The sequence below is a fragment of the Perca fluviatilis genome, chromosome 18 (assembly GCF_010015445.1).
Source record: "Perca fluviatilis chromosome 18, GENO_Pfluv_1.0, whole genome shotgun sequence".
In the NCBI taxonomy this organism is placed as follows: Eukaryota; Metazoa; Chordata; class Actinopteri; order Perciformes; family Percidae; genus Perca; species Perca fluviatilis.
In genome coordinates this window covers 10,455,852-10,468,105 of record NC_053129.1, presented here as the reverse complement: position 1 = coordinate 10,468,105, position 12,254 = coordinate 10,455,852, and the positions used below count along the sequence as shown (strand labels likewise).

The window sequence follows — 12,254 nt, the reverse complement described above, 5'->3', positions numbered from 1 at the left end:
CCTACCTGGATATTTTATTGGACTGATAATTTATTGGACTGATAATTTATTGGACTGATAATTTATTGGACTGATAATTTATTGGACTGATAATTTACTGCACTTCCAGAGGAAGTGGGCAAAGTCAGTTTTTGTAGTTGTCATTCATCATTGGCGTCGCTGTTCTTGAACACTGAGGTTCTGTAGGCTACAGAGTATAACTAGAAAAGGCAATAGTTTCTGAAGAAAATGTATGCGTGCTCGCTGCTGAAACTTTGGACTTGGACTTTGGATTGCCTGAAATACTGAAAGAAGTTGAAGTGGAAGCGCTGAATGAGGTTAAAGTGTCAAATTAAGTTAAAGTGTAAAAGGAGGTCCTGAAAGAAATGAGTGCCAGTTCAAGTTTATAGAGGGGAAAAAAAGATGTCAGTGTAGGCTGTTAAGTTGTCGTGGGAGTTAGAAGTTGTTGTTGTTGTTGTTGTTTTTTTTAAAGTAAAGACCAGCAGATGAACGTACAATATGTCATTTTCTGCCGCTATGTGTCTCTTAAACCCTAACAAAAAACTGAGCAATGCTGTCATTGCTCAGCGCTGTGTGCTTATCGGGCAGAGGGACTGCTAGCCGAGGTGCCGCTAACGTTAGCTGAGATTGTTACTGCGATAACTTAAGATCCAGAGGTTCAGGAGGTTTTTACCAGCAGCCGAATTATCCGCCGAGGTCTAAATCAAAACCAAACACAAACAAAAAAGAAAACACTAAATCAAGCACTTTAAAGTTCAATCATCATTTTGAGTGAACAATTATACATTGACGTGTGCACAATAAAATGATAAATGATAAAAGTTGGGCGATTAGACCCCATCGTGACATCATCGAATACCCATGGTAACGTCATCAAATTTTAAAGGGGTTGAGAAGCCAGGAGTATTGTAGAAACATCTCCGTGATGCTATGTATTTTAGTTGTGTAAATATCTAATGTTAGCAAAAGAAAATAATAAATTCTATAAATATAACTTTTCATCTATCCACACGACGTTCATGACACTTTCAATTGAGGCCACGGCCCTTTAGGAGACAGGAAGTGTGTACCGTTTCATACCATTGGTGCTGCTTAAAATGCGCTAGGTTAGAGGATCTTTGGTTTAACTAAACGGTGCTTACCCACCAACCAGATGGCCGACCCTCGGCAGAAAAGCCAGTGGAAATGATCAGTCGCGTCCCCGAGGTCCAAAAAACTGCCTCCGAACACACTGAGGCGACACCGACTTGAGAAACGTAATACGTCTCCATAGCAGCAGGCGGCGCTACTCTGTATTGTTGACCAAGAAATGAAAACCGCCAGCTGATTGGACGAACGCTTCACATGGGTTTGTTTTCTCCGGAAATTCAAAGCCAGACTGTCAGGGGGAATTTTAAGTCAGTTAATTTTGGGCGCGTGAAATTGTGTCTTCCCTTTTCATTTCAGATCAACAAAGGTCAGTTTAAAAGATTTTTGTCAGATTTTGAGAGACTCTAGTCACCTCATTCCGCTCCCCATTTCCGGGTGAGTCTCGACTGCCCTGCCCAGGGGCGTCGGACTGGGGGGAAAAAAGGGACTGAGTACCAGGGCCCTCATGTGAGGAGGGCCCAAAAAGATCCTAGAATGAATAGCTGTGGATGCGGGGAGGGGCCCCATAGAAAATGCCTTTTTACAGGGCCCAGAATTTTGTGCTACACCCCTGGCCCTGCCGCCGACTGAACATGTCAGGTCGGTGAAAATGAACGCCGACAGCCCCCCAAACTGACGACGGCACGGGACACACCAAACAGATTTGAGTCACTGACCTCACCAGACTGTCCAACAGCCGATTTTCGGCCTACTGTGTCCACACCTTAAGAGAGTACACGCCCCTAATCAGCCCATAATGGATAATGGAAAGGCGGAGGAGTTGGAGAGTGAGGTGATTGAGAATGAGTGAGTAACATAAGATAGTCTTCCTGTCTGAACTTATGCTAAGCTTCATTTAAAAAGAAGCGTTTTCTACAATGCTGTTTGAGCAAACTGTGGCAGCTCTTCGCCGACAAGCCAGCTTGTTTCAAATAAAAACTTCCAGATCCAGATGTCTGATGACTAAAATCCTTCATCCGGTTAAAATATACCAAGATCTATTTTATCAAAAAATTGTGGCTCAAAATTGGATAAAAACTCTATTTATGACAGCTTCTGGCAATCAAACATAACGCTAACACATGCGCAAAAGGGGATATGACGCCATCGACAGGCGACTGCGACCACATGACACAGAGAGAAAATTTCTATGGAAACATTGTTGGAAACATTTTGGATATGCCACAAAATATAACATTGGTCTAGTCGTTTTTTGACATTTTAATGCGGAAATTCTACATATATCTTTTAAAGGTAAAGAGATGAAAGCAATAAAAACTGTCAGTTGACGTGTAAGCACTGAAAGCAGTAGAAGTGTAATTTGAAGAATAAGATAGGTAAGCATGTGCAATGTCAGCTCAAGACTGTTGAAGAGTAAAAGATAAAAGCAGTTGAAGTCAAAAGAAAGACACAATTGAGTTGCATTATGGTAAATGTTGAAACTGGCATTTCTGGAGCTTTGATCCACACAAGACTGGTCTGAGAGTCAGGATATCTTTGCCTCTTCCTTTTTTCTTAAAACCCCAAACTTGCAAAAGTGATGATGTAATTCTATAGTGTATTAAAGATTGATCTCTTCTTACAACTACAATGTCTTTCTGCCCTCACATTTTTCATGGTCAGGCTTCATTAGAAAAATAGATAAATCAGACTCAGACACTCATTATTTACAAGCTGTCATTCTTACACATAATAGATGGGAGTAGAAAAAAACTATGGTGGTCTCACACACAGCGCTGTGGAGTAAGGTCTGGCTTAGTCTATATCAATGACGTTCCACTTCTGGGATCGCTCTGGTGCCGCCAGAAATTCCTCCGGATGTCCTTCTTTTTCGGCCCGGATGTCTGTTCCCTTCCGCCTTCTCTGTGTTGTAATTTTAAACTCCGGTGGATTTCTGAGGACTATGGTTAACTGCTCCTCAGATCTCTGCAGGGTAAATCCAGTCAGCTAGCTAGACTATCTTTCCAATCGGAGTTTTCTGTTGCATGACTAAAACAACATTTGAACGTACACACGTTCCACCAAAACAAGTTCCTTCCAGAGGCTATTTTGCAGAGGCCCCGGGGCTCCGTCTGGCGCTTAGCACCGCCCAAGACGATTGTGATTGGTTTAAAGAAATGACAATAATCTAGAGCATGTTTTTCTCCCATTCCGGAATGCTGTGTGGACCAGCCAGACCCTCCTCTGCAGCACTGTGAAGAAAGGTCTGGCTACACCACACTTACATTCCATGATAGGAGAAAAAAAAACGCTCTGGGTTGTTTGCATTTCTTTAAACCAATCACAATCGTCTCATGGAAGGAAGGACCTTGTTTTGGTGGAACATTTGCACCCCGCAAAAGAAAGCGGCACATACAATATCAACTGAAGTTAACTGTTCACGCAATACAGTAACGTGAGCTGTTTAAGTTAGCTGGATACATGGTTAAACGTAATTTGCCCGTACTTTGTCTACAGCAATCCTGCCAATCAGACCCAAAACGTCCCAGTTAGAGAGTAAATGCCACAAACATATTCTTTACAATCATTCTCCGAAATAACCAAGCAGGCCTGCCTTGTTGCACGATCCAAATTTTCTTCAAAACTTGCCATTTTCAGCGTGTAGCTTCTTAGCTCGAAGTTGGTTGTTGTTTCCCGAAACGAACAGAGTTTGAGAGCGGCGACGCACAGAGAGAGCGGAAGGCGAAGGACATCCATTGTCAGGCCAATATCCTGGAAATGTACTTCCGTTGCTCCAGACTTATTCCTTTGGTGTAAATTTCATTGGCCCACAGAACTTCTGAATCATCAGTGTCGACCTATTTGCATCTCTACATGTGTGTGTTACGTAGATAAATTCCCTATTGAGATAAAGCCTGGGTTTTTACCATCATCAGAGGCTTCTAATTACGCCCATAAATCAAAATGCATTGGGTTGCTGCCGGACGGACGTGAACGATGAAGGCAGGAGTGAGAGCCGCGGTGTGTTCGTTCCCGACTCTGGGACCCTGTGGCCCTGCAGACTTCTGCACTGAGCTGTGCAGACAGCAGCATCCCTCGCAGGCTCTGTCTCCCTCTTTCCACTCATCCCTTTCTGATCTCCTGTGCCTTTTTAACTCTCTCAGTCATCTATCACATGTATTGGATTATTATGTGTTATATCCCTATTCCCTGCCTCATTCTTTATGTCTTCCTCTCGGTCTCCAATAACTTTTTTTTTCATAATCTTCTCATCTTCCTTTTTTGTTTCCTTCAACTCCTTTCCTCTCCTCTGTCCGTCCATCCCCCGCCTCTTCTTCTCTCACATGGCATTGACAGGAGTCTTTCGGAGTTGTTTACCATATCTGACAATCTCCTTCCCTCACTATCTCTCTCTCCCTTTCTCCCTCTCTCGCTCGCTCGCTTCTCTTCTCTTCGTTCCCGAGCAGCACTGGGTCGCTCTTGCGGGCACCCAGCGGTCCGTCCACCGCCTCGGTAGTCACGCTCTGATGCCTCGGCTGATTGCATAAGAACGTGGTGTCAAAACGCCACTCAGTCATCGCCAGCGGAGACAGTGGGGGAACACCTACACCACCGCCCACAACAAAACAGCATGTTTGGGGGAGGGGGGGGGGGTGAGCATTGCTGGGACGGTTTCCAGTGCTGATTAAACTGTTGATACAGGTTCTTACATGGTGTACAAATAACCCTTCTGTTGTCCTCCGGGCGTCCATGCACTTGTTGTCCTCCTGGGTCAAAACTGAAAATTAACCCTTTTGTTTTTTTAACCCTTTTTTATGTTTTTCACACGTCTTCCGACGCTTTTTTACTAACACCAACTTATTACCAGTAGTTTTACACTTATTTTTGGAATTCATGGTCAATAAATCTCATTTATAGGAAATTATACCTAATTTTGAAATTGTGAATTCTTTGGACTAATATTAGAGGAACCTATGTTGATGGATAATCACAGACATGTGTATGCCAGGAAACTGTTTTGAAACCATTTCAATTTTTTCAAATGCTATAAAATGTTATGCCCAAAATTCAATCAAAGTAGTGATCAAGTACTTGCAATTGTACTTACCTAATTGTAAGTAATTTGGTTAAAAAAGCCCCCCCTTATTTGTGATATAGCAGTTCAGATTTGACCCCGGGACAACATGCCAACTGATGAAAACACTAATCACTCATTTGTTTTTACCATTGTTTTGGTCTGCGCTACCTGCACTTAAAGTTCTGTCCATCCTCAAAACCATCCTTTTGACATTGAATCAATGTCGCTTGCAAAGATTGCGTCCAAAATGCCAACTAATGTAGGAATATGGATGAATATGTAGTATTGGTAGTACTATGAGGGATTTGTCTGACAAGACTGTTCAGGCTTTAGCTGTGTATTCGTCACACTAGCTGCTGTGTCTGTATTTCTTTGTAGATTTCTCATTTTGTTGGTTCTAAGCTTATTGATGCTGATTTGATGTGTCCATTGTGAAGTGAGAAATAGGAAGTGATTGGGAAGAAACAGGCAACAATACCCCCTCTGCTAAAAAAAAACAAAAAAACATCAGCATTTTAGAATTAGAGTTTATACCCAAAGCTCAGATCCAACTGAGCCTAAAGGATTTAAGTTTGTTCAAGCCAAATGTTTAATTTACTCTTTTTCATGCACTTTTATTAAAATGTATCATCAGAGAATTAGATGGTGTTGTTTTTTAAGCCAGAACATAAGCCGTTCTTTATTGCAGGTACACCCAGACAAGATTTGAATATTCAAGAACAGAGTTGAGCTCCAGGGCAAACAGACTCCTTTTCAATTTAAGAGCAAGCAGCAAATGCTCACCTAGTGCACCTGCACCGCCTGAATCCACACCACCCTCCTCGATGTCTGACACTAATCAGATGACAAAGCCCTTGGTGTGGGTGCACAATAGCTTGAGAAAGCTGTAGGTTAAGGTTTTAAGGTCTGCTATTCTCTTATGAATGATTTCTATAATTCTTTCTGTCTCAGAAATGCACTCACACATAGTAATCAGTCGGTACCCCCATGGCTGCTGCTGCTGCTGCTGTTTTCTGACATGTCTCTGCCAATTCCACTGTGGACCTCCGGCCATCGATTGGGACAAAAAGGGAGACGTTGTTGCCATTAATAACCCTGGAGTCCTTTGCAGGGAGCCTCCCCAGTGCGACCGAGATGCAGTTTTCACTGGCAGATCAGTGTGGTGGAAAGGGTGGAGAAGAGAGGGAACAAAAGAAGAGAGAAAAATGGACATACACGATTAACAGCAAGCAGCATCCAACTGCTGTCTGGAGGCTGCAGCTTTGATAATGATTGAGAGAGCTGCAAAGAAAACAGGCAGATAGGAGGAGAGAGTGGAAGGTTATGACCAAGTTAATTAGATCAAAATGCTAAGAAAGATCCAAAGTCTAGAGAGCCTGGCAGATCTGAGAAAGGCTGTTTACTGTGTGCTGTCAGGACGTGTGTGTGTGTGTGTGTGTGGGAAGAATGACAGGAGTAACTCTACTTCCGGTACAGTAGGTGGCGCTTTTCCTAAGCACAACTGGCTTTTTTTTCCGGTTGACCTATGTCGAAGTAACACCGACCACCACTAAATTAGTAAAATGTAACATCTTAGTTTCATTTACACACTCTGTCACAGCGTAGGACAACACAGTGCTCTCGCCAGATGATCCAACCAGCGTCGGGTGAAATTAGCAAGCTAACTTCGGTAGCCAGGGGCCACGGCAAGGGCCGCTCGGTCCCTCCACTTTTTTGCCGAGACACAACTTTGACAGCCCCAGACTTGAACAGTCGGTTTAGCCATATCCCGGTTTCCGCTGCTGCCTCGGCGGGGAGTAAAACAGACGGGCCGCAGGCTCTTTGCTGCCAATGGCCCGCCGCTGATTTGGGCATTGCTGTTTTGTTGTATGGTATCATAGCAACGACTATGACTCACAGCGGCGACGGATTATTTCTGGTTCAAAAACCATTCCAGCTATGGCCACGCCAAGACCCGCCCTTCAATAGCAGCTCGATTTGTTGGGGTTAGGCATTGACCTCGAGTGGTTAAGGTTAGGATAGCTGATGGGTCAGGGGATAGGACCTACACTAATCCTGTTACCTTACCTTGCGTAAGCATGGACACCTGGCCAATAGTAGTGTGTGAATGCTATTGAAGGGCGGGGCTTGGCGTGGCCATAGTAGGAAACAATATATCGCCTCCAGGGGAGTGGGGAGGGGCAGTTGAACCATGCGCAGACGCTTAAAGCGATCATACTCCGGTTAAGGTGTATACATGCAGGAATACCCTGGTTACTGAAGGAGTTCTGTACCTCTGTTAACTGGGTTATGAGAACTCCGATTTATTTTAACCGGGGTAAGGTGTTTTTTACATGGCGTATAAGAAATCGGGGTATTGCCTTAACCCAAATATAATCAGTTCTTTAAACTGCATGTAAACGCACTGATTGTGAAGCTTATTCGTGGTGTTTCTTCTAAACATTTAGACAGACGGGCTGCAGACCGGGTCAGAGCGGAAAGTCAGCAAACAGGCAGCTGTGTGCAGCCTGGACTAAGCAAAGGGGCCTCCGGCAAAGCCAGGAGCTTCCCCTGGGCTGAAATGTATTTTTTTTTTTTTTATGTATTTATTTCATAGCCTTCCTTCCCCTAAGTGGCTTTGTCACCCAAGTGGCTTTGTCACTTAGGGGAATCATACGCTATCACAATGTATGTTCTTAATGAACTGCCTGTAAAAAATTAAGGTAAATAATGAGGTTCAGTGAGGGGTCGCTTGTTCTTTAAGCTGTTACATCCCTCCCTGTGGTAGTTAAAAAAAAAAAAATGAAATACTTGAAAGTGCAAACAAGGGGGAGCGTTTTAGTCGAGTGTCACCAGACCAGAGAAAAATGGAAGAGAAAGAGAGATTGATTTAATTAATTTTGTGCTCGCTGCTCGACTTGCAGCACACCGCGCAGAACCTGGTGTTTCCACAACCGGAGGGCTGACATTTGGCTGCTTCGCAGTGCCGGGAGATTGCGAGGAAGTAGTGATGGCACGTCAATGCACCTGGTCCACTGGGCAAAAAATAAATAAATAAAAACTGTCATAAAACAGCAGCGGTGACATTTAGAATCCGTGCAAAACTCACAACCGTTCTGACCGACAAAAAAATGGAAATGTTGACATATCGCCTAACATTTTCCCTGCCTCTGTTTCAAACCAAAGCATTTGAACCAACAAGTCTTCCAAACCATACCATGATACGGGTCTTTTGTCCCTACCCTACCCTCTAACACGACCCACGGGAGCTTTTTCCGGCCTAATATCCTAAACCACGGCACGTCAGTTGCAATTTTGAACGTAAAGGTTGCGGTTTTAAACACGTCACTAACGTAAAACGGTTGCAGTTCGGTTATGTTTAGCCACAAAAACGACTTGGTTAAGGTAATAAAAAGATTGTGGTTTGGGTAAAAAACAAGACGTTTATGTACGTCATGCTAAACGGGACGGCTGTAAAGGAAAAAAAAAATCTTGGCCCTTAATTGATTTTAAAATGGGACTCAAACCCTAGTCTCCTGGGTGAATGGCCATGTGTTTGTTTGACCCATCCACCACCCCAACCGAACTTGGCACTCTTACCCCTCAGTCACATTAGCTACAAGAGACAGCGAAAAAGCGGCAGGCTGCCATTCATTTTCAATGGGAGTGGCCATTTGCCAGCGACAAGCGACGAGCTTGCCACTGCCACGAGCAAGGCGGCGCCAAAATAAACAAGAAGTCTATTTTATGCAAATGCTGAGCGATGCGACAAAGCGCCTGCCAGTCGGAGCGGAGGCAGCGTGACGGCAGCGTGACGGCAGCGTGAGGTATGTACGTTAGGTTGCTCGAGTCGAAGAAAAACATTCAAGATGGCGGAAACGCTTCGGGACATCGTATTTCTGTATATATCTGATATGTTTGGCATTGTATTTCATATATTTTGTTACCCCTATCGAGAAATAAATACTTTTAAATACAAAAACATCGTTCTTGTGACTTGACAATACCTCTGAAGTGACTTGTAAGACCTCTTGCAGATACTAGGCAATAGAGTGCTACCATCGATACGGAAGCGTCACCGTGTCAAACGTTCACAGAAACAAATCGATCAAACTTTAGTTCCGCAAAGCTGTGAGAAAATGGAGGAAAAACCTATTTCAGTGGTCTCCGTGTTCCCGGTCCTGTACAATCTAACCTTAGATTCGTACATTCATACGAATATATCTATGGGTCTATCCACAGAGTTAACAGAGGGGACGTGCCTGAAGGTAGCACCAGAGAATTTCTGTATACTTTTGCCAAGCAACCAGGAGTAGGCTAGGCACGCCCAGGAGCGCCCATCAAGCGAGTGCGTGTCGCTGTCTTTTGTAGCTAATATGACTGTAGGGTTATAATATGTCACATTACGTTCTCCATTGCTCCCATCATAATTACTAATTCCATTAGAGGGCGCCACCACTAGAAACGCATATATGATTCGTAACTGCTGCTTGAACAAACAACCTACGTGTATGGGAGCGTTTTTCGCGGGAGGACAGTCTCATTCGATCGGATGTGAAAACGGGTGAAAGCGGAAAACCAAAACCATTTACAGTAACAAGCTTGATACACAGTATTTTAGGCTGAGAATATACTGTAAGTTTGTATCATGTTCTGGCTATGGTGTCTCCCCATTGACATCAGGACAGTTGAAAGTCTACAAACCGATGGCACCTTGGCTTAGAAAATGATGCTATAGAAAAGAAATTGCAATTATATGTTGCACTTACATGTTGCACTTAACATGTGGCTCTTTGTAATTTGGCTTATTTGAAGCTAATGTGCTTGTACTCGATTCTTTCTGTTTGGAGTTTGTACCTTCATGCTTGAATGCAGTTATTGGAAGTTGCTTTAGATAAAAGAGAGAGTGTGTGTGTGTGTGTGTGTGTGTGTGTGTGTGTGTGTGTGTGTGTGTGTGTGTGTGTGTGTGTGTGTGTATGTAGTGTGTTTGGTGTACAGTATAACTGACTAAAAAAACAAGTCCATGCGGCTGTTGGCATCCTTGGCATCCTGCCAAGGATGGACATTGGGAGATGAAAGAATGGGAAACTGTTGTTCTCTTCTGCCCAACACCATGGGCAAACAGAGAATGGAGCATCAACATGGCATTTGTTTATGTGTTTGTTTCCACCTCCAGGGCATGAATGTTAATATTGCTGTGTGTATTATTGTGCTCTCAGTATGCATCTGAAGTCACCTACTCGGAAAACAACAGCCAATTGCATTATGCCACCACGTTAAGCTCATTTTCAATCCCCGTCCTGGGAGTAGATTAGTGCAGACAATAAACAAAGTTTAGGTGTCCTTGCTCTGGGCCACTACTGGCCCTCACTGGCCACCATGGGCTCCAACAAGCCTTTGACTTCTAGACTCCCCTTCTAATCCACCTATATCCCCATTACATAACCGTCACAGGCATTACAAATCACTGCAAAGTGTTTAGCATTTTGCTGTGTCATGCTTCCCGTGGTGGAAGAAGTATTCAGATCCTTTACTTACATAAAAGTGCTACAAGCACACTGTAAAAACCCTCTGTTACAAGTAAAAAGGCCTGCATTGAAAAAGTATGTAAGTATCATCAGGAAAATGTACTTAAAGTATTAAAAGTAAAAGTACTCAATTCAGAAAAATCCTCACATTTTTAGGAACTGGAAACGATCCTTACAGTTCTGTCAAGTGTTTAATCTCAGACTGATCTCACGAAATGGCGTATGTATGACACGCCAATTCGTATGCCATTTTTGGCGTATTACGAAGACTCATACTCGCTTTTTAGCGTGTTTATCAACGCCGTTTGGCCTCCATTGACTTACATTACCTTGCGATTGTGTGTGAATTTACATCGTAGCGAGTAGTATGAAAGGGTGAAAATCCGCGTAGGGAGGTTGGTAGGGGTGGAGGACGGGTCAGACACGTGTCACGTTTCCTAAACCCAACACATTTGCCGTGATGCTAATTCCTCGAGCCGTCTTTCCTGCTCCATGTCTGTGTCGCTCTTACACTGTTGCCCCTGCGTAGGATCCCGAAATGGTGGGCGGGCTCAGACACGTCACGTGACAGCAAGCTGCAACGTCCTGTATACGACAGACATACAGGCGGCGTAGACACGCACGCGGATAGCTCAAAATGCTTGGCTTTAGAAAGTGGCGTGTATGTTTACGCAAAGTCATGATGTCATGTTGTTAATCGTCAAATCATTTCAGCTGGACTTGTAGGCCGTTACATTGGGTGTTGGGTAGTTTCATTTATAATAAAACATCATATGTGTTTTGTGTGCAAAAATCTTAACTTGTAAAGTAACTAAAGCTGTCATTATAATGTAGCGGAGTAAAAAGTACAGTATTTCTCTCTGAAATGTAGCAGAGTAGAAGTAGAAAGTGGCATGAAAAGAAAGAAAGTACCTCAAATTTTTACTTAAAGGTCCCATGGCATGACAATTTCACATTATCACATTCATTTGAGAAAATGAAAGCTCAGATGGGCCGACCTGGAATCTGCTCCTTATGAGGTCATAAGGAGCAAGGTTACCTCCCCTTTCTCTGCTTTGCCCACCCAGAGAATTTGGCCAACCCATGAGAGAGAGAGAGAGAGAGACATCATGGCTTTCAAACGAGCAAAGTGGCAGTTGGTCAAGGCCACACCCCCACCCTCCACCTTGCCCCCCCCTCTCTCATCCTCAATAGCTACAGACACAGAAATGGCACATACTAAGGAAAGCTTATTGTGGGACTGGCTCTAGTGGCTGTAATTCCGCACCAAGGCTGAATTTCGGGAAAGAGACTTCAGATACAGTATTAGGGGACCACTAAGGTCTATATAAAAGAGACTTCAGATACAGTATTAGGGGACCACTAAGGCCTATATAAAAGAGACTTCAGATACAGTATTAGGGGACCACTAGGGCCTATATAAAAGAGACTTCAGATACAGTATTAGGGGACCACTAAGGTCTATATAAAAGCATCCAAAGAGCACCATGTCATGGGACCTTTTAAGTGCAGTACTAGAGTAAATGTACATTCCACCACTGCACGCTTCAAACAACCTCAAAAGACAGCATTCAAATCAAACAACCTAGTTGTGCACTCTC

The 12,254-nt window shown here is 43.6% G+C and overlaps 1 protein-coding gene across 1 annotated transcript in view; it reads left to right on the top strand.

Annotated features, from left to right (window-relative positions):
* Positions 1 to 12,254, top strand: part of LOC120546776 — a 155,382-nt gene that overhangs the window by 142,520 nt on the left and 608 nt on the right. The window lies entirely within an intron of this gene.